This window comes from Canis aureus, chromosome 17 (genome assembly GCF_053574225.1).
Source record: "Canis aureus isolate CA01 chromosome 17, VMU_Caureus_v.1.0, whole genome shotgun sequence".
Lineage (NCBI taxonomy): Eukaryota > Metazoa > Chordata > Mammalia > Carnivora > Canidae > Canis > Canis aureus.
Window position 1 is genome coordinate 56,457,800 of NC_135627.1, and position 17,864 is coordinate 56,475,663.

A 17,864-nucleotide genomic window follows, 5' to 3' on the forward strand; every position below is an offset into this window, starting at 1 on the left:
TCTCTAAACACCTCACCCTCCTTCTTTGTGAGGATGTGCGATGATAAGATGCCTAGGTGATAGGACACGGCGAGTGAGCGGTGTAGGTGCGGCGATGTAGCGATGTAGCGGTAGGGCTACTGTTGACCTTTGCTTTCTGAAAGTGTCAAAAGGAGGCCATTCTGCTCTCGAGACCACAGTTGACTGCAGGTCACTGAAACTGTGGAAAGCGAAACCATGGATGGGGTGGGGGTGGGGTTACCCTATAAGAGAACAGAGCCAGTCCTGCAAAGGGAGAAGAATGGAGCAGGAGGTGGTCACCGAGGAAACTTTTGGGGGGGTTGGCATGCCTGGCCCAGGAGGCTGCTCCTAGAAGAATTTGGGGGAGTGCCAGCACAGCCGCCTTCCTCACTAGCTCTTGTTTCTAGAAGAAAAACCTTGGTGGTCTAGGCTCTCCTCACTGCCTTCAGTCACAGTGCTCACCACTTCCCTCTAGGTGATGCAAACACTCCCTGCCCTCCTCAGGCCACGAAATGACTGCACCCAGAAGCCATTTCGGTGTGTTTGTGTGGCCGCGGCTTCCTCCTTCTCTCACCAGCTCCCATCCAGAAAATACGGCCCCACAAAGTGGAGGGAACTGGATCGTGTTGCAAAAACGGGAAATGGCAGCCCCGGAAAAGTGAAATTGTTCCCTGAAGTCTCAAAGTGAGTCAGTGATTGGTCTGAAAAGAGAAGTAGAGCCTCCAGGATGCTAGTTAGGTCTGGCAAGATATGGGAAAAACAGAAGTCAATTAGCATTTAAACAACCTAACAGATTAAAACTAAAAAACCCTTTGAGATGCAGATTCCATGAGATGTGCTCTATATCTTAAGTATGTAGATGGAGAGGAAAACAAGGGGTAGGCTTTCTCCTCCCAGGCCTTTCAAGAATGGCCTGGGCTCCACCGTTTACAGCGACTCCTATTGCTACCACACAAGCTGCCTTTCTCCTGGTCCAAGCCAGCAAAAAGGCATTTCAGGCATCACACAAGCCTCATCCAAATGCTCTTTTCTTCCTTTGGGAAATTATATGTATAATTGAATACCTATAATAAACTAGGAAGCAACATGGTATGGTGAAAAAATGAGTGAGGCGTTTCTTTCTTTTTCTTTTCTTTTTTTTTTTTTTAAGATTTTATCTATTTAGTCACCAGAAACACACACACACACAGAGGCAGAGACACAGGCAGAGGGAGAAGCAGGCTCCCTGCAGGGTGCCCAATGCGGGACTCCATCCCAGGACCCCAGGATCACGATCTGAACTGAAGGCAGCTGCTCAACCACTGAGCCACCCAGGTGACTAAAATGATGAGTTTCTATGCAACCCCTTCTTGCCATGTGTTTTCTATACATGTTAAGTTTTCTGAGCCTCAGTTTCTTCATATGTACAAAAGGGATATTAGTTAACACAATTTATAGTGCTCGCTCTACAGGGTTGAGTTAGAATCAAATGAAACAAAGATTGTCTACAACAGTGGTTGGCAAAGGAAGGAAAGAAGAAGGGGGCAATGAAAAAAGAACTTTCACAAAATGATCTTGGGGGACAAACTCAATTTCCAGTATAAGTTTTATGAAAGGCCATGTAGAGTCACCACTTAAAGTCCACACTTAGCTGTGTGTATGTTATATGTGTGTGTGTGTATGAATCTAGATTTCACATCTGTGGTCATAATGTTCTTAGCTTGTCTTGTTTGGGCTCTTTTACCACATTTCTCACCCAGAGTCCTCGAAGTCAGTTCCAAAAGGTATTGGCAGTAGCGACAGATGCCACAGATGAGAAGCCGACAGCACTGGTGTTGGCTGATGTCAGGTTGGGTGGTCAAGGGCCTCTGGGCTTAGCCGCCTCTGAAATACTGATGGTGGAAAGTACCTTCTAACAGTTGAGGAAGTGTGGCCAGAGGAGGCAAACGTACAGCAATCTTAAGAAAAGCCTGACCACATCCACCATGAGTCACAAAAAGAAATGAGACCGATGGGGATGTGTGAGAAGGACCACCGGCCGATGACCCCCCGGTTGTCAGGTACACCGGCTCCTAGGGACTGATTCAGTCAGCCTGGCCTCTACCTGTATTGGCTGTGCGCTCCCTCATTCTCCAGGCATTTTCTCTATTAATGTTGGAGTTGGGAAAATACTGAGACAATAAGCAGCCCACATCTGTATATTAGCAATCACAACAGAAGCTTCTATTTATTCTTAATAATATGACCTCATTTTCTATAGGCTCCTTGGGGTAGTTGTTCTAGAATCTCTAATGACAAGCTCCTTCTCATAAAAAAAATAAAAAAAATAAAATAAAATAAAAAGAGAGGACTAACATAACACAGAGGCAGGAAAGTTGTATTCATTTGATGGGCTATACTTATCTTCACTCTTTTGGAAGCCACAGTTTGCTTGGCATATATTTCCCAGGAGCAATTTACAATGGGATATGCGATAACATTTCTTTGGTCAAAATTCTAAAACACCTTTAAGAAACTGTGAATATAAAATGGGAAAGAGGGGCACCTGGGTGGCTCAGATGGTTAAGCTCAGTGTCGTGATGCCAGGGTCCTGGTATCGAGCACTGCACCAAGTTCTCAGCTCTGCGAGGAGTCTGCTTCTCTCTTTCCCTGTGCCTGCTCCCCATTTGTTCTCTCTCTCTCTGTCAAATAAATAAAATCTTTTTTTTAAAGATTTTATTTATTTATTCATGATAGAGATAGAGAGAGAGAGAGAGGCAGAGACACAGGCAGAGGGAGAAGCAGGCTCCATGCAGGGAGCCTGACGTGGGACTCGATCCAGGGACTCCAGCATCACGCCCTGGGTGAAAGGCAGGCGCTAAACCGCTGAGCTACCCAGGGATCCCCAAATAAAATCTTTTTAAGAAATTTAAAAAAATAAAATGGAAAATAAGCAGGGTGCAAATCTTGGTTCTGGCACTTACTGGTTCTGGGACCTCGGATGTAACCTTCCCCAGACCTCAGTTTGGTCATCAGTTATAAGAATGTGAACACATCAACCTTATAGTTCAGCACTGATGTGGAAATGTAAGAGTAGATATAGGTCAGGTGTGTAGCACGATGCCTACTAAATAGCAAAGGCTGGGTCAGCTCGTCGTGATGCTGTGTAGCAGAGCGAAGCGCGCCCTAGAGCTGATGCTGGGGGAAAGGGAAAAGGAAAACGAGCCCAAGAACAGACGGAGGAAACAGTACTTTCCCCTATCATACAGAAGAAGAAACTAGACCCACTCAGGCACCACACTTAGTACGAGGCTAGAAAATGGATCCAAATGTACTCTCCCTCTGTGTACTGTACCATGTTTCATGCACAGAAACGACAGACTCACAAAGTTTAAAAAACTAACATTATATACCATGCTGAATACATCACATACTCCCTGCGTTGTACAGGATCACCAGACAAACGAAGTACAGCCATTGCCTTTCTCTGGAGTCGTAGGACAGTATATTTTGATAGAAAGAATCTTAATTTGAAAGACAAGGAGAAAAAAAAAAAAAGACAAGGAAGGAAGGAAAAAAAATCTGAAAAATTTCTCAAAGGTGACCATCGTGTTCTATCTTTCCAAAGGGAAAATTGTTTTAATGTTTATAAAGCACTGGACAATGAGAGGGAAAGTTCATTGCACATTTTTAGATGAAGGAAGGGGGCTCAGTAGCACCTAACAGCATAGATGTCGCTGTGTCCTGACTTCCACTTTGCACGTGTTATGTTTCTCCTTAAGGACCCTCCTGGGTGAAAATGCCCCTGAGCTGATGATGTCAGGGAGGTGTAGAGGATCCACACTGTAAGACGTTGCACCAGGTGTTACCAAAGATGCAATCAGAATTCTAAATTTTGCCTGAGGAATGGCAAAAGGAAGAAGATGTAAATTTTATACAAATGCATTGGTGCATCTCTACTTCATATATTTGGATACCCAGCTTACGTTAAGCTGGGTGCTGAGTATCCAGCTGAGGGATCGAAATGCAGGCTTAGTTTAAATGTAAAGTAATTATTTCATGAATTCACTTCCCTCTTGAAAGGACAACCAGAGAGAGAAAAAAAAAAAAAGAAAACAAATTATCCAGGAGATTGCAATTCACATGCATAATTAATTTGCCTGCAGAATTTGGTGTCTTGGCTTTTCTGCTTGTGGAGAACATAATCTCTTTTCCACTTTAGCTCAGTCACTCGGGAAGATGTCTGTATGTGTGTGTGTGAGACAGAGACAGAGACAGAGACAGAGAGACAAGATAGACGGCATCTATCAGTCATGTAACTGGTGCTGGACTCAATCAAGAAGCAAGGCTACGACCACAGTACTGTGGCTTTGCTAGTTCCTTAACTTAACATTTTAGCTTTTCTCTCCCCTAGAAAAAACAAAACAAAACAAAACAAAACAAAAACTAATGACCATATTTGAGAAACAAGCCTTTCAACTTATAAACAGGGCTGATGCACAGGTGTGGCTCTGAAGTCAACCAAAACTTATTTTAACCTGGTAAATGGGTCACTTTTTCCTCCTCTATTTTTCAACTCACAATTCAAACAATCTTTCATCCTTTCACAGTCTGCAGCACGCCTATATTGGGCCATGACTGTATAATTATGGGTACATCAATTATTTCATTTATTTGTGTCCATCAGTCCCGACAGAAAGTGTGAACACCGTTTGAATAAAAGTATTCCCACCTTCGAAGGCTGAGGACTTTTCAAAGCTTTGGAGGATAGAAATCATGGTTTGTGACCCATGCAGAGATCTATAAATTGGTAAAAACTAAATACTCAAGTGCACAGAGGTGCTGGGTAAATACTGATGATGATGATGATGATAATGATGACAGATGAAGACAAAGAAGAAGAAATCTCTTTGAAAAAAGTAATTATAATATAGATGGGGATTTATTTGGGATAAATGATGATTATTTGAGTTCAACTCAAGAGTTTAGGTACACATAAGCACCACAGTCTGCTCATTATTCCAGGAGAGAATTACTCCTCCTGGAACTCAGCAGTTACCCAAAACTGACTCAACTGTTGAAAATTAAGACTGATAAAATGTTTGAGTGGATTCACTTGTCTTCATATACGAAGATAACACCAGGAACGACCTCACAAGACCATAGTGATGACTAAATGCATCACTATGGTTAAAAGCACTGAGGGAAATACTTGGTCTCAGTGAATAGTCCGTAAGCATTAGCTCTTATTCTTACGGTGAGAGGTTGAAATTCTTTCACGCACAACCCCCAGCCCACTACTGCTCACTGTGTCTTACAAGATGGAGAGATGATGAAATTACTGGGAAGACTGGTGTAATCACTGAAACTGGCAAACCAAAACAATGGGGACAGTGGATAGCTTAAGGAAGTTGACTCAGGGAGGGAACTGATGCCATCTGGGCAGCCCCGTGTTTGCAGCAGCTGTAGGGAGCCCCCCCCACCCCGAATGTGGATATCTAATCTGGTGGCAACTCTTCAGAACTTCAAAATGAAAACTGTGAAACAGGTTTTTTTTTTTTTAATTTTTATTTATTTATGATAGTCACAGAGAGAGAGAAAGAGAGAGAGAGGCAGAGACACAGGCAGAGGGAGAAGCAGGCTCCATGCACCGGGAGCCCGATGTGGGATTCGATCCCGGGTCTCCAGGACCGCGCCCTGGGCCAAAGGCAGGCGCCAAACCACTGCGCCACCCAGGGATCCCGTTTTTTTTTTTTTTTTTTAAGCTTAAAAACTTTTAACTTTTTTTTTCAACTTTTTTTTTTTTCAACTTTTGAAACTTTTTTTTTTTCAACTTTTTTTTTTTTTTTAAGATTTATCTATTTATTTTAGAGAACGAGTACAAGAGGGTGAGTGGACAGAGGGAGAGAATTCCAAGCAGACTCCCCACTGAGCAGGGAGCCCATGGCCTTGGATCCCACCAGCCGGAGAGCACAACCTCTGCTCAAATCAAGAGTCGGGTGCTTAACCGACTGAGCACACAGGTGGCCCGAAACACGAACACTTTCGATTTAAGTGCATTGCCATCTGGCCAAAATAAGGAAATAGAAACTCTTGGAATCTGCTGATACTGGTTATTTTTATATTTTGTGGGGGCTCTTAATTCTAATTTTTATGCCCGCAGGGTTCAATATGCAGAGGACATGGCATTATTTCAGTTGATGATTTCAACAGGCTGGGAAACTAACCGATAAAAAAATCCTAGAGACCATTAGACTAAATAAATAATGTCACTTTGCTATAAAATCTGCTGTTAGTCATTAAGACCAATGCCTTCACAATCTTATTCTATAAATTGTGACTCTTCGTTAATATAATCTTGTGAGGGATCCCTGGATGGCTCAGTGATTTGCCGCCTGTGTTCGGCCCAGGGCATGATCCTGAAGACCCAGGGTCGAGTCCCATGTCGGGCTCCCTGCATGGAGCCTGCTTCTCCCTCTGCCTGCGTCTCTGCCTCTCTCTCTCTGTGTCTCTCATGAATAAATAAATAAAATATTAAAAAATATATATATATAATCTTGTGAGCAATTTCCTTAATTTTATTTCACCTAGACCGATATAAAATTGTGTTTGCCCTCTCTCCTATACACAGAAAGGGCCTTTATTCCATAAGTAACAAGGAGAAGTTGACTGAAGAACTTTCTAGAATAATCCAAAGTAATTAAGCCAAAGTTAATGATATCTGTTCCTGGGTTCTCTGTCATCAAAGAAGCCCATTATCAGGGGCAAGAGTTTTGATAAAGATAGTGAAGTTGTATCTCAAAGCATGTTTTTAGACTAAAACAACAAGATTATAATTTTGTCTGTTTGTTATATCATTGGACAACCTCTTAAACACCTTGAGCTCAATGTCCATTTAGTGTTTTGAGGCTAAAACGAAGAATCACGTTTTGGCAAAGAGGAAGCATGGTTGAATGTAAAATATTACATGATTACCGTAGCTGCTTCCACGGCAGTCACTGAGGGAATTCAGTAAATATTAAGTGAATAAGTGACGTCAAAGACGAGACTTAGGTGCCTATCTAAGGAGCCGAGAGAAAATACTTGTGACAAATTTTCAATTCAATCAATGTCACCGCGCAATGCCATGCGCTAGCAGAGCTAGAAAAAGAGCTCAGGCTGCCAGCAAACAAGGACTTGACACTAAAACAGTATGATCACCGCTTTGCTCACTCTAAGATCAAAGCAGATACACACAGAAGAAACCGTTAGCGGGGACAAGGAAGGGGGGCCCAGTCAGGAAGACCCCAAAAAGGGACACATTTCTTGAAGTGAGCCTTGAAAATTGACTGTACATTTCATCAACCAAAGAAAGCAATTGGAGCAAGAGTTGGAGCAAAAAGAGGTGAAAGAACACGGAACTTTCTGGCAGCCTGTGGTCTTGTACACCCAGAACGTGGCCGAGAGAGGATGGCGGAGAGGCAGAGCAGAAGGAAGTGACAAGAAGCAAGGTTGGGGAAGTGGTTGAGGCCAGTCTGTACTGCACACAGTTCTTTAGTAAAATAATACATTAATTAAAAGAGAAGACTTCTTCATTCTATTATTATATGAAACCCACAATGATATTTCTTACTTATAAAGACAAAAATGCTTCTGGGTTCATTGCAAATTTTTTTCTGCTCTTTCTTTCTTGCTTTCTTTCTCCCACTCCCTCCCTTAAAATTACGAGTGCCAAGATCTCTTCAGTCAGCTTCAGAAGCAAAAGCCTCTAAAGACCTACGTCTGGGAAAAATATGCTGGTGAGGAAGAGGGGATCTGGAACAGACAGTTGCTTATAGAGAAGCAACATGGAGCTGGTTTTCTACCCTCCCTCGACCCCCCAAAAGCCCAGTGACCTTTGGCCAGTTCTTTCCACAGTGAGCCCACGCCTCAGGTCTAAGGGCAGTTAAGAGGATTACGTGAGATAATTCATTAAAGAGTTGGCTGCACATTGTAAGTATGTATAAGTATTACGATATAATAATATTATTATTATTACTTGTCCTCTTTAAGTAGGGATTATTTGAATGAGACTTGAATTGTTGGGCTCCCCTTCTTCAAAGGTATCAGAAAAAAAAATATAAATGATATTGAAATACGTTGTTTCCCAATTTGCCGATTGTTTCAAGGCATACTCCCCTTTATAGACTAAAGGAGACAAAATTTAAAATGTGACCAAGAGGACACCCGGGTGGCTCAGCGGTTTAGCGCCTGCCTTCAGCCCAGGGCATGATCCTGGAGTCCCGGGATCAAGTCTCAATCGGGCTCCCTGCAGGGAGCCTGCTTCTCCCTCTGCCTGTGTCTCTGCCTTTCTCTGTGTCTCTCATGAATAAATAAATAAAATATTAAAAAAAAATAAAATGTGACCAAGAAAAGCATCCCTGAGATAGCTAATGAAAAGTCTTGTTGAGGGGGCAAGACCCGGAAGATTTTCCCCTGATGTTACTGGGGGAGGTGGTGGGGGGCTGGGGTAGCTAGAATGAAGAGAAATGGATATTTGATAACATATCACGTGGACACATTAACAGTCTAAACTTGATTTAAATCAAGAGACTTTTTTTTTTCTGTTTTGAATTAACTTTTTCATAGCCCGTTGCATTTCCTCCCAAAGTACAGGAAATACCGACTGACATACCTTCACAGTTTAACTTATTTTATTCTCACTGATTTTTACTGGAAATAAGACAGAGCAGTTTTAAATTGGTTCTTTTCTGGGATTCAGGTCCTCCTCCCCCAGTTCCACATTCTTGCTAGTTTAAAACCATTCAGGAAAGATGTGTGGGAAGCAGTATCGATGGCCACATTTTGCAACTTTCAGAAATTCACATTTACAGGCACATGCACTAATTCTTTTCAAATTTACCTGTGCAGATGTTCTTTGAAAAACCTTTATTTAAGAGAAACCAGTTATGATCAATTTATGTAAATTCAAAATTCAGATATGGCGAACAAAACCACCATTGCTGACTTTTTTTTGGTTTCAAATTTGTCCCGAGGAAATAACTTTAGAACTTTAAAAGCCGCTACACTGAATAAGAAAAAAAAAGGGGGGGGGGTTGATAAGCATCCTGATAAATTAATCCATCTCCATCCAGCCCAAATGGCTTTTTATGTTTATCATCTGTCGGTGGGTCTTAGTGCTGTTGAGTAGTGATAATTAAATGAAGGTTGATGCTACAAGATCCAAAGTCTACGTTTCAACAGAGCTTCTGGAGCAAATATCCTATATCAACTCCATCAGAATTCCTCCTGTAGACAGAAGCCTTTCATCCAGACTTGAACGGTCATCTGTTTGGTCCTAAGCCTAACCGCTAGTTCAGACAATTCTGCAAAAACCTGTACAACTAAGTAACACAAATTGCTTTCATTTTTCCAGAATAAATGAAGAAGAGGTCCCTCGGATTCTTTGTGGTTATTAAACACACCCGTTAAAAACCGTTGGTGCCAAAATCACCAAAAAAAAAAAAAAAAAAAAAAAAACAGTGAACACACTCAGTACCATATGACTCAAGATGTTAATACATCCACTCCGGTACCGTAAAGACACTTTTTAGAAAAACCGAACCACAGAGCTAAAATTAAACTACTCCCACTAGGCCAATGAGCAGCACAGTCTACATGATCAATAATATGCACTTTCCTGAAAACATTTTAAGGCAGATAAAATCACAGTAAATCACCTCCCTGAACTGAGGCAAGAGAAATAAATCAAAACACGGTTCTGTTTGAAAGGGAAAAGACAACAGCAACAAAAAAGAATCATTGTTCTGGGTGGAGGGTGATAACTGTGGGTGACCGGAGAGGAAGCCACCCAGAGAACTGAGGAGTCCCACTCTGGACAGCCACAGGGGGTAGGTGCAGCGTGGCTCACCCAGGGCTCGGGTGACAGGTGCTCGGACGCCCCGAAAGGCTCAACCCACAGAACCAGAGGCGCCCAACCAACAAAACACATCCTAAGCCCCAAGAAGTGACCAAAGGACACCAGGAAAACTCACCTTGTAGAAAAACTGTCCTCAGTGGTACTGGCGTGTGACCAGAAACCCCCTCCTCTCGGATCTGCAGAACAACTGTCAACGCCGGCCGTGCGGTCACAAGGCAGGAAGTGACTAGAATGACAAATCATCAGCCAGGAAAGAAATAGATTTTGTCTTTATAAGGACATTTTACCTAACTTTTTTTTTTTTTCTTTTCTTTCTTTCTTTTGTGTCTCCTCCCCCACAGGAATCACCTGACAGCACAGGTCAAGCTGAAATTCAGAAGCTCCTTACCACTTCCTCTTTAGAAAGCATTTTTCTGTCTCCTTCCCTTCCTCCTCCAGCTGTGTCGCCCGGGCTCCGGGCTCCTGGAACCTTCCTGATTTCAGATAGCAGGGCGAGGTCGCCCGCCACCCTTCCCCACGTGCCCCCCTGGCTGCACACGCAAGGCCCAGCCTCTGGCCACCGACGGCGAGGCCAAGCACGAGGAGGGAGGCTGGTGCACAGGCCAGGGGGACGCTGGCACACGCACCTGACACGGACTAACAGGGATTTCCTTGGGAAGGCCCCGCCCCGGCCCGAAACCCAACCCGGCCTGTCCCCAGTGTCCCCGCACAATGGTCTCATTGGAGCCAACACCACGACGGGGTCTCCTGAGGGGGAAGGGCCTACACAAAGGAAAGCCACTATATTATTCACTCATTCTTTTATTTATAGAACGTCTATGTGCTAAGGATCTCTTTAACCCAATTAGAGATTTCAATTATTCAGGTGCTTCCTATACCGAGCCCAGGTGGAGCACGCGGGCCGCGGCTACCGGTAAATGGGCAGTAACCGCCCTCATGCAGGCTACATTGGGGTTTTGGAGTGCCCGTTTTATAAAATCAGAGAAGGGGGGACGCCTGGGGGGCTCAGCAGTTGAGCATCTGCCTTCAGCTCAGGGTGTGACCCCGGGGTCCTGGGATGGGGTCCCACGTTGGGCCTCCTGCATGGAGCCTGCGTCTCCCTCTGCCTGTCTCTCTCTCTCTCTCTCTGTCTCTCATGAATAAATAAAATAATAATAAAATAAAATAATAATAAAATAAAATAAAATAAAATAAATAAAATAAGCAAAGGGAACAAACCCCAGCTCTGCACAAGCTCTGGTCTAGACCCTGGATGCTTGTCCTGACAACAAATTCCCATTTTTGAAAGGAAGTGCTCAAGGGCTCATGGCCCCACGGGGGCTGTGAAGATGGGTCAGTAATGTTAACTAGACTTTAAGCATAGTCTCCAGATTGTCCCCAAACCGTGTGTGGCTCCAGCCGCCAGCTATTGAGGAACCAGGGCCTATGGCTGCACTTCGACCTGATGCTACGTTGACAACGCTGGATCATTCTATCTGCTTCTGTAGTGGCAAGGGCCCGGAACCCCCAGTGAGGCAGGTGCCATGGTTGGGGAGCTGCCCTTGTGCTTCTTTGATTTCTGCCCTAGAAAGTGCCTGCCTCTGACCTCAAATGTTAAACCAAGATATTTCTGATGTATCTACGTCATTGGCCAGTGGGGGTCTGGGGGCTCCTTGGGCAGAGCCACACAGAGGTCATGTTGGAGGAGAGGGTGGATGGAGTCACGGGCCAGAGGTGGTGGAGATTCCGTCCTTTCTAGAAGTGGCTCACCTCCAGAGGACTCTCAGGCGTCTTGTGACTCCCACGGAAGACGGAGAGGGTGAGTCAGACCCTGTTGTCTCCACTGCGTAGCCAGAGTAGTAGCTAGGCAGAGGGGTTTGCAGAGGCGCCTAAGTTCTTTTGGGACCCCCCAAAGAAACCCCACCCGGGCATCACTGGGACAGGGGCGGTCACACCACAGAGGAGCCGAATGTGGGGGGTTTGCACACTGGTGGGAACAGTCACCACCCGCCACTGGTGTCCTGACGGTGTGAGGATGAGAACCTGTGACACGGGAGCTCCCCGGTTGGGCTCGCACCCCGGTTGGCCTGACGACGGGCCCGCAGACCCAGCAGTAACATACCACGAAGGGGACAGGGGCTCCTTGTGTTTACCTGGGAGGAGGAGAGGACCAGCATCCCGGGTCTCCGGGCGCCCGGCCGTCGGGGATCCGAGGACCTGCGAGGGACAGTAAGACACACTTGAGCACTGGCTCGACCAGCCTCCCGGGGCCTCTCTGTAGGTACACCCCCTGCTCTGGGGCAGGCCAACTCGTGCGTGGACCGATGCCACCTGCCAGGAGGGGGTGACAGGGCCTGTGGGACACGGAGGCAGGGGCGGGTGTGAGCAGAGCTGACGCGGGAGGACGGTGGAACTCGTGTGGGCGAAGGCGAGCCGTCAGGAGGGCGATTCTGGATGCTTCTAGAAGATGAAAGCCACTGGATCGTGCCACTGTGCCGCCCGGGTGGAAGAGGCTTCTTCTGCGGGGGCCCCAGAGCAGCTCTGGCCTCTCCTCGGCCCCCCACGGGCACCTCGCCCACATCCTGGCCTGCTCCCCATGTCTGAAGCTCCTTAGCTGCCTCGGGGGGCCTCTCTGTAGGTACAACCCCTGCTCTGGGGGGGCTCTACCCAGATACCGGTGGTTGGGGCTGCTTGGGCATCTGGGGGTGGGCAGGAAGCGGACTTTCGGCCCTACTAACATTCTGTTCTCCACAGACCGTGCACCTCTGATGGCTGGCACCCAGGGAGCACCTCCCCCACGCCCCCCCCCCACCAGCCTCCACTGCCTTCCCCGGCCTGTGCTTTGCCATCCCCCCAACCCAGGCTGCTCAGAAGGCCGCGTCCACACCAGCCGGCCCTCTCCTGACCCTGGAGGCTGCTGAGGAGAGCCACACAGACAATCCAAGCTGCTTGGCCTCCACGCTACCTCTGATATCTTTATTCGATTTCATCAGTTCCTGAGAGCAGGGATGACCAGCCTGGGGGCTCCCGCCCTCCGAAGTTAGATGCCTAACTTTGTGTGCGATGGTCTTTCTGGGTTCATGGTATTACATTAGGGAGCTCACAGACCCCCAAAGTTAGATGCTTGTTCCAAACTCTCCTCTTGCCTCAGTCTCCCTGCATCCTTTCTCGGCCCTTATTTACTGAGATGATCCAAGTCATCCGGCCTCCTACACACTCACAAGATCCACCCTTTCCTCCTCGTTCCATCTTTTTTTTCTTTTTAAGATTTTGCTTACTTATTCATAGAGACACACACAGAGAGAGAGAGAGAGAGAGAGAGAGAGAGAGGCAGAGACACAAGGCAGGGAGCCCGACATGGGACTCGATCCCAGGTCTTCAGGATCACGCCCTGGGCTGAAGGCAGATGCTAAACCACTGAGCCACCCGGGCTGCAGCCCTCCCTTTTTTTTCTTCCTCGTTCCATCTTTAAAGGCAGAGGTGTTCTGTTTCCTCAAGGCCAATTGTTCCTTTTAATCCTAATCCTTTTATCTTATATTTCCCGAAATACCTTGCTCCATCAATGACTGCATGTTTTTCGGGTGTCTTTAATCTCTTATACTCCCTTCACTTCTCCTTCGTGCACTGTGGGATCGGGACAAGGGAAAAACACCTCCACTTTCGTCCATTGCCACCATATTTTTTTTTAAAGGTTTTATTTATTTATTCCTGAGAGACACAGAGAGAGAGGCAGAGACACAGGCAGAGGGAGAAGCAGGCTCCATGCAGGGAGCCCAACGTGAGACTAGATCCTGGGATCCTGGGGTCATGACCTGAACCAAAGGCAGATGCTCAACCACTGAGCCACCCAGGTGCCCCCATTGCCCCCATTTTTGATGGGTAGGGAATGAAACTCAATTAGATGGGCACAATCCCTGCCTTTCTAGAATGCCCTCTGTAGTCAAGGACACAGACAAGCGAAGAGGCAAGACGTACTCAGAACCCTGAGGTGACAAGCAAAGTGCCAGTGGGAACACACAGCACTAACCCAGACTGGTGGTCCGGGAGGCACACAGAAAGAGCAGGGTGGCGTGGTCAAGAGCAAAGGCGGTGGACTACTGGTCTGGTGTCAAACCCCAGCTCTACAGCTCTACTAGTCACGTGACTTTGGGCAAAGCACTTCATTTCGCTGGCCTCAGTTTCCTTATTTAGAAAATGGGAATAAGAATGGCATCTGATTTATACAATTGTATAAATTGTATAAATTTTGAGGGTTAGCATAAGCTGATAGATGTGGAGAACATGGTACAGTGCCTGGCATATAATAAGTGACATAGAAATGTTAACTAGTCTTTTAATATTTATACCAGTCTCTGGACTAAACTCTGCACATACATGATTTCATTTATTCTTCACAATGGCCCTATGAATTAGGTATTATTTTTGTATTTCCTTCTTTTTTTTTTTTTTTAATCGTTTCCAATTCTTCACTACCTCTTTGCTATGGAATTCTACACGGCCATCTCTGCTGTGAGACTTTTCGGGCCCTCCCACTAGAGTAGGTTAGGGTGAGTAGGGTAAACCTACCCAGGCTTATTTCATGTAACTTGCTTGGACGAGAGCCCTGGAGTGTCATCGGACCAGACACAAACAGAGGTCTTGACTATGCTTAGGTGATCTGACCCGGCCTCCCGTGTGTCTGACATTTACCCTGAAGAAAACACACCCATGCCCAAGGGGAATGAAGAGATGCTTGAGGCCAATCCAAACCCAACCCACAGTCCAGGCCAAATCTAGCTGACCCACATTCCGAAGCGGAGGCATCCCGGCTGACCCGTAAACCTAGGTTTGTTGTTGTGAAAAAGGTGAGAATCCGGAGTGCTTTCCTATGCAGGGTTCTCACAGAAACATGGGACTGGTCCTGTCCCAACCATTTACAACACTTACCAACCATTTCCCAACTATTTACAACTCTGCTGCTCCCGGCCATCTCCGCTCATCCTTTCTCTGCTCTGTTTTTCTGCAGAGTTAACACCTCCTAGCATGCAATATTTTAACATTAAGTTTATCGTCTTCTCTAAAATGGTAAGCTCAACTTTGGGCAGATGTGTGCTGGTTTTCTTCCCAGCCATATGCTTGGCTCTTGGAGCAGTGCGGGTGCTCAGATAGGGAATGAGTGACATCTTTATTGTCCCTCTGCTTATTAACAAAAAAACAAAGGCGGCCGAGTGAACATATAAATTGTTGTTCAGTATAGTATCTAGCAGTTATAATGAGTGAACTAGATGGCCTAAGCAAGAACACATCTTACAAATATAAGCTTGGAGGAGAGGCAAATGTTGCAGGGTAATACGAACATTTGTACGCACCTTAAACAACTATTATAGTGTGATTTATAGATGTGTGTGTGTGTATTTATAACAAAAATATGTCTAAGGAATTATAAATGCCAATTGAAGAACATAGTTACGGCAAGTTAGTGGGGCAATGAGATCAAGGAGGGTGGACAGGAGAATTCAAATACGTCCATAGCAAAATGTTCAGGTTGGGCAAAAACAAAAAGTTAAAAAAAAAAGTGTTGTATACATGAGTGTCGGTTGTTTTATTCTCTTTTATCATGTTTTAGATATTCTTCATTTAAATTTTAAAGATTTTAATTTCATGATTAGTAATATATTTAACATGGCTTAAAATATAAAAGATGCACTAAGTTATATGGCAAAGATTTTGTCTTCCAACTCTGTCCCCTGGTAACTCAATCCCTCTTCAATGTTAAATAATGGCTTTGTTGAGATATGACCAATGATAAAATGCACCTTTTATAATTGAAATTGTGGGTTTTAGTATACTAACAGGGTTGGGCAACCATCATACTATACAATTCTAGAACATTTTCATCACCCCAGGAAGAAACCCTACATGGACCCATCAGCAGTTATTCCCCATTTATCCTCACTTCTCAAACCCCCAGCCACTTATTTTTTTGTCTCTAGATTTGCCTGTTTTGAACATTTCATATAAATAGAATCATATGATATGGTCTTTAGTGCCTATCTTCTACTTAGCAGAATCTTGTCAGGGCTCATCTATGTTATAACATGTATCAGTACTTATTCCTTTCTATAGAAAAAGAATATTCCAGCCTATGGAAATACCAGATTTTCTTTATCCACTCATTAGTTGACAGACATTTGAGGGTTGTTTCCACTTTTTTGATATATAAGAATAATGTTGCCTTGAACATCTGCATACAGGTTTTTGTGTAGACATATGCTTTCTTTAATATTTTAATCAAAGCAATACTTGAACACCCTGGGGTCAGGAGCACTGACCTCTCACACTGTTGAAGATCCATGTATAACTTTTGATTTACCCAAAAAGTAACGGCTAATAGCCTACTTAATTAGTAAGCCTTCCTGATAACATAAACAGCTCATTATGTGGTATATGTATTGTATACTGTATTCTTACAATAAAGTAAGCTAGAGAAAAGAGAATGTTATTAAGAACATTCTAAGACCGAGAAAACATGGTTACAGTACTGTACTCTATTTTTAAAAATCTCTATGTAAGTAGACCCATGCGGTTCAAACCCATGTTGCTCAAGGGCCAACCATACATGGCTTTAAATCTTTTTTTTTTTTAATTTTTTATTTATTTATGATAGGCACACAGTGAGAGAGAGAGAGAGGCAGAGACAGAGGCAGAGGGAGAAGCAGGCTCCATGCACCGGGAGCCTGACGTGGGATTTGATCCTGGGTCTCCAGGATCACGCCCTGGGCCAAAGGCAGGCGCTAAACCGCTGCGCCACCCAGGGATCCCCATACATGGCTTTAGAAGTCAAATGTCACCTCAGGGCTTATGAGGAAACACCAGTCTCCTGTCATACATCTTCTTTACCACCAATTCCTATTCCCCCAAAACAATTATTTTCAACAGTTTGAGCTATTCCTTCTGCTACTCCAGATTTCTAAGATGCTATGCTTATGCTGTGTCTGGATTGTTCAGACTCTGATTGTGTGTGTGTGTGTGTGTGTGTGTGTGTGTGTCTTATTTGGGAGATGAAGATTTGCCCCCCACTCCCCCAGGGTGTACACACTAGCTCTCCCATCATCCTGTAAAACAGATTATAACACTTTTGTGAAATCATCATTCTGTTTTCATAATGACTACATAAATATTCATAGCTGAGTTGCGTGGAGCACAATGTTTATATTTCCCTTTTGTATCTTTTTCTTCATTTGCTAGGTTTCTATTTAAATATCACTAACTCCTACCAAACTCTCCAACAGAGCTAAGATAAAATTTGAAAAATCCGAAGATGAATTTGTTTCTCTTTTGATCCTTCTTGGAGAGGTGCCTTCTAAGGTTCTTTCTGCCCAGCTGCCATTGAGAAGCTTCCCTCTGTCATCATACTGGGAATCCCCTTCTTCTAGCTCTGGGTCGGATCTCCTGTTTCTATACCACACACCTTCCATCTTCTTGATCTACTTCCTTATTTTAATAAGGACATCCTCCTCTAAGGACATTCCTGAGAAAGACTGCGTGGGACATAAATTTCTTGAGATGTTTTACATCTGAAAACATGTACAATCTAGCCTTTTTCTTGAAAGTCCACCCTGGAAATCATTCTCTCTCTCAAAATTCTGAAGGAATTGTACCAATGTCTGATACCATCCACACTTAAGGCCCCTTGTGTGCCCTTTTTTTTCCTTTCTGAAAATACTTAAGATTTTTTTTTTTAATGCCTGACATTTCTGAAGTTTTATGATATGCCTTAGACTAGGGATGTTTTCATCCACTGTGCACTTCAGACTCTGCGATTGCTTAATGCAGAAATTCAAATATTCCAGTTCTGGGAAGTTCTCTCTCTCCCTCATTTCCTTTCCTCTGCTTTCTGTGTTCTCTTCCCTTGAGATTAGATTTATTTGGACATTAGGCTACCTCAGCTCTTATTTTTATCTTTTGTCCTTCGATTTTCGATCTCTTGGCCTTTCTAGTCTACTGTCAGGGAGGTATTTCAAATTTTCTTCAAATTTCCATTGAACAT

At 44.5% G+C, this 17,864-nt stretch overlaps 1 protein-coding gene across 3 annotated transcripts in view; it reads right to left on the bottom strand.

Moving 5' to 3' along the window:
* LCP1 (lymphocyte cytosolic protein 1) overlaps window positions 1-17,864 on the bottom strand; it is a 106,065-nt gene that overhangs the window by 43,461 nt on the left and 44,740 nt on the right. For 2 of the 3 annotated variants that reach the window (XM_077855673.1, XM_077855676.1), the window contains exons 2-3: window positions 11,989-12,052; window positions 9,972-10,082 (exon numbers count right to left, since the gene is read on the bottom strand). The gene's annotated coding sequence lies outside the window, so the exon portion shown is untranslated. Of the gene's footprint in view, window positions 1-9,971; window positions 10,083-10,244; window positions 10,368-11,988; window positions 12,053-17,864 lie in introns of those variants that run through there. The other variant, XM_077855674.1, reaches the window with a different exon arrangement.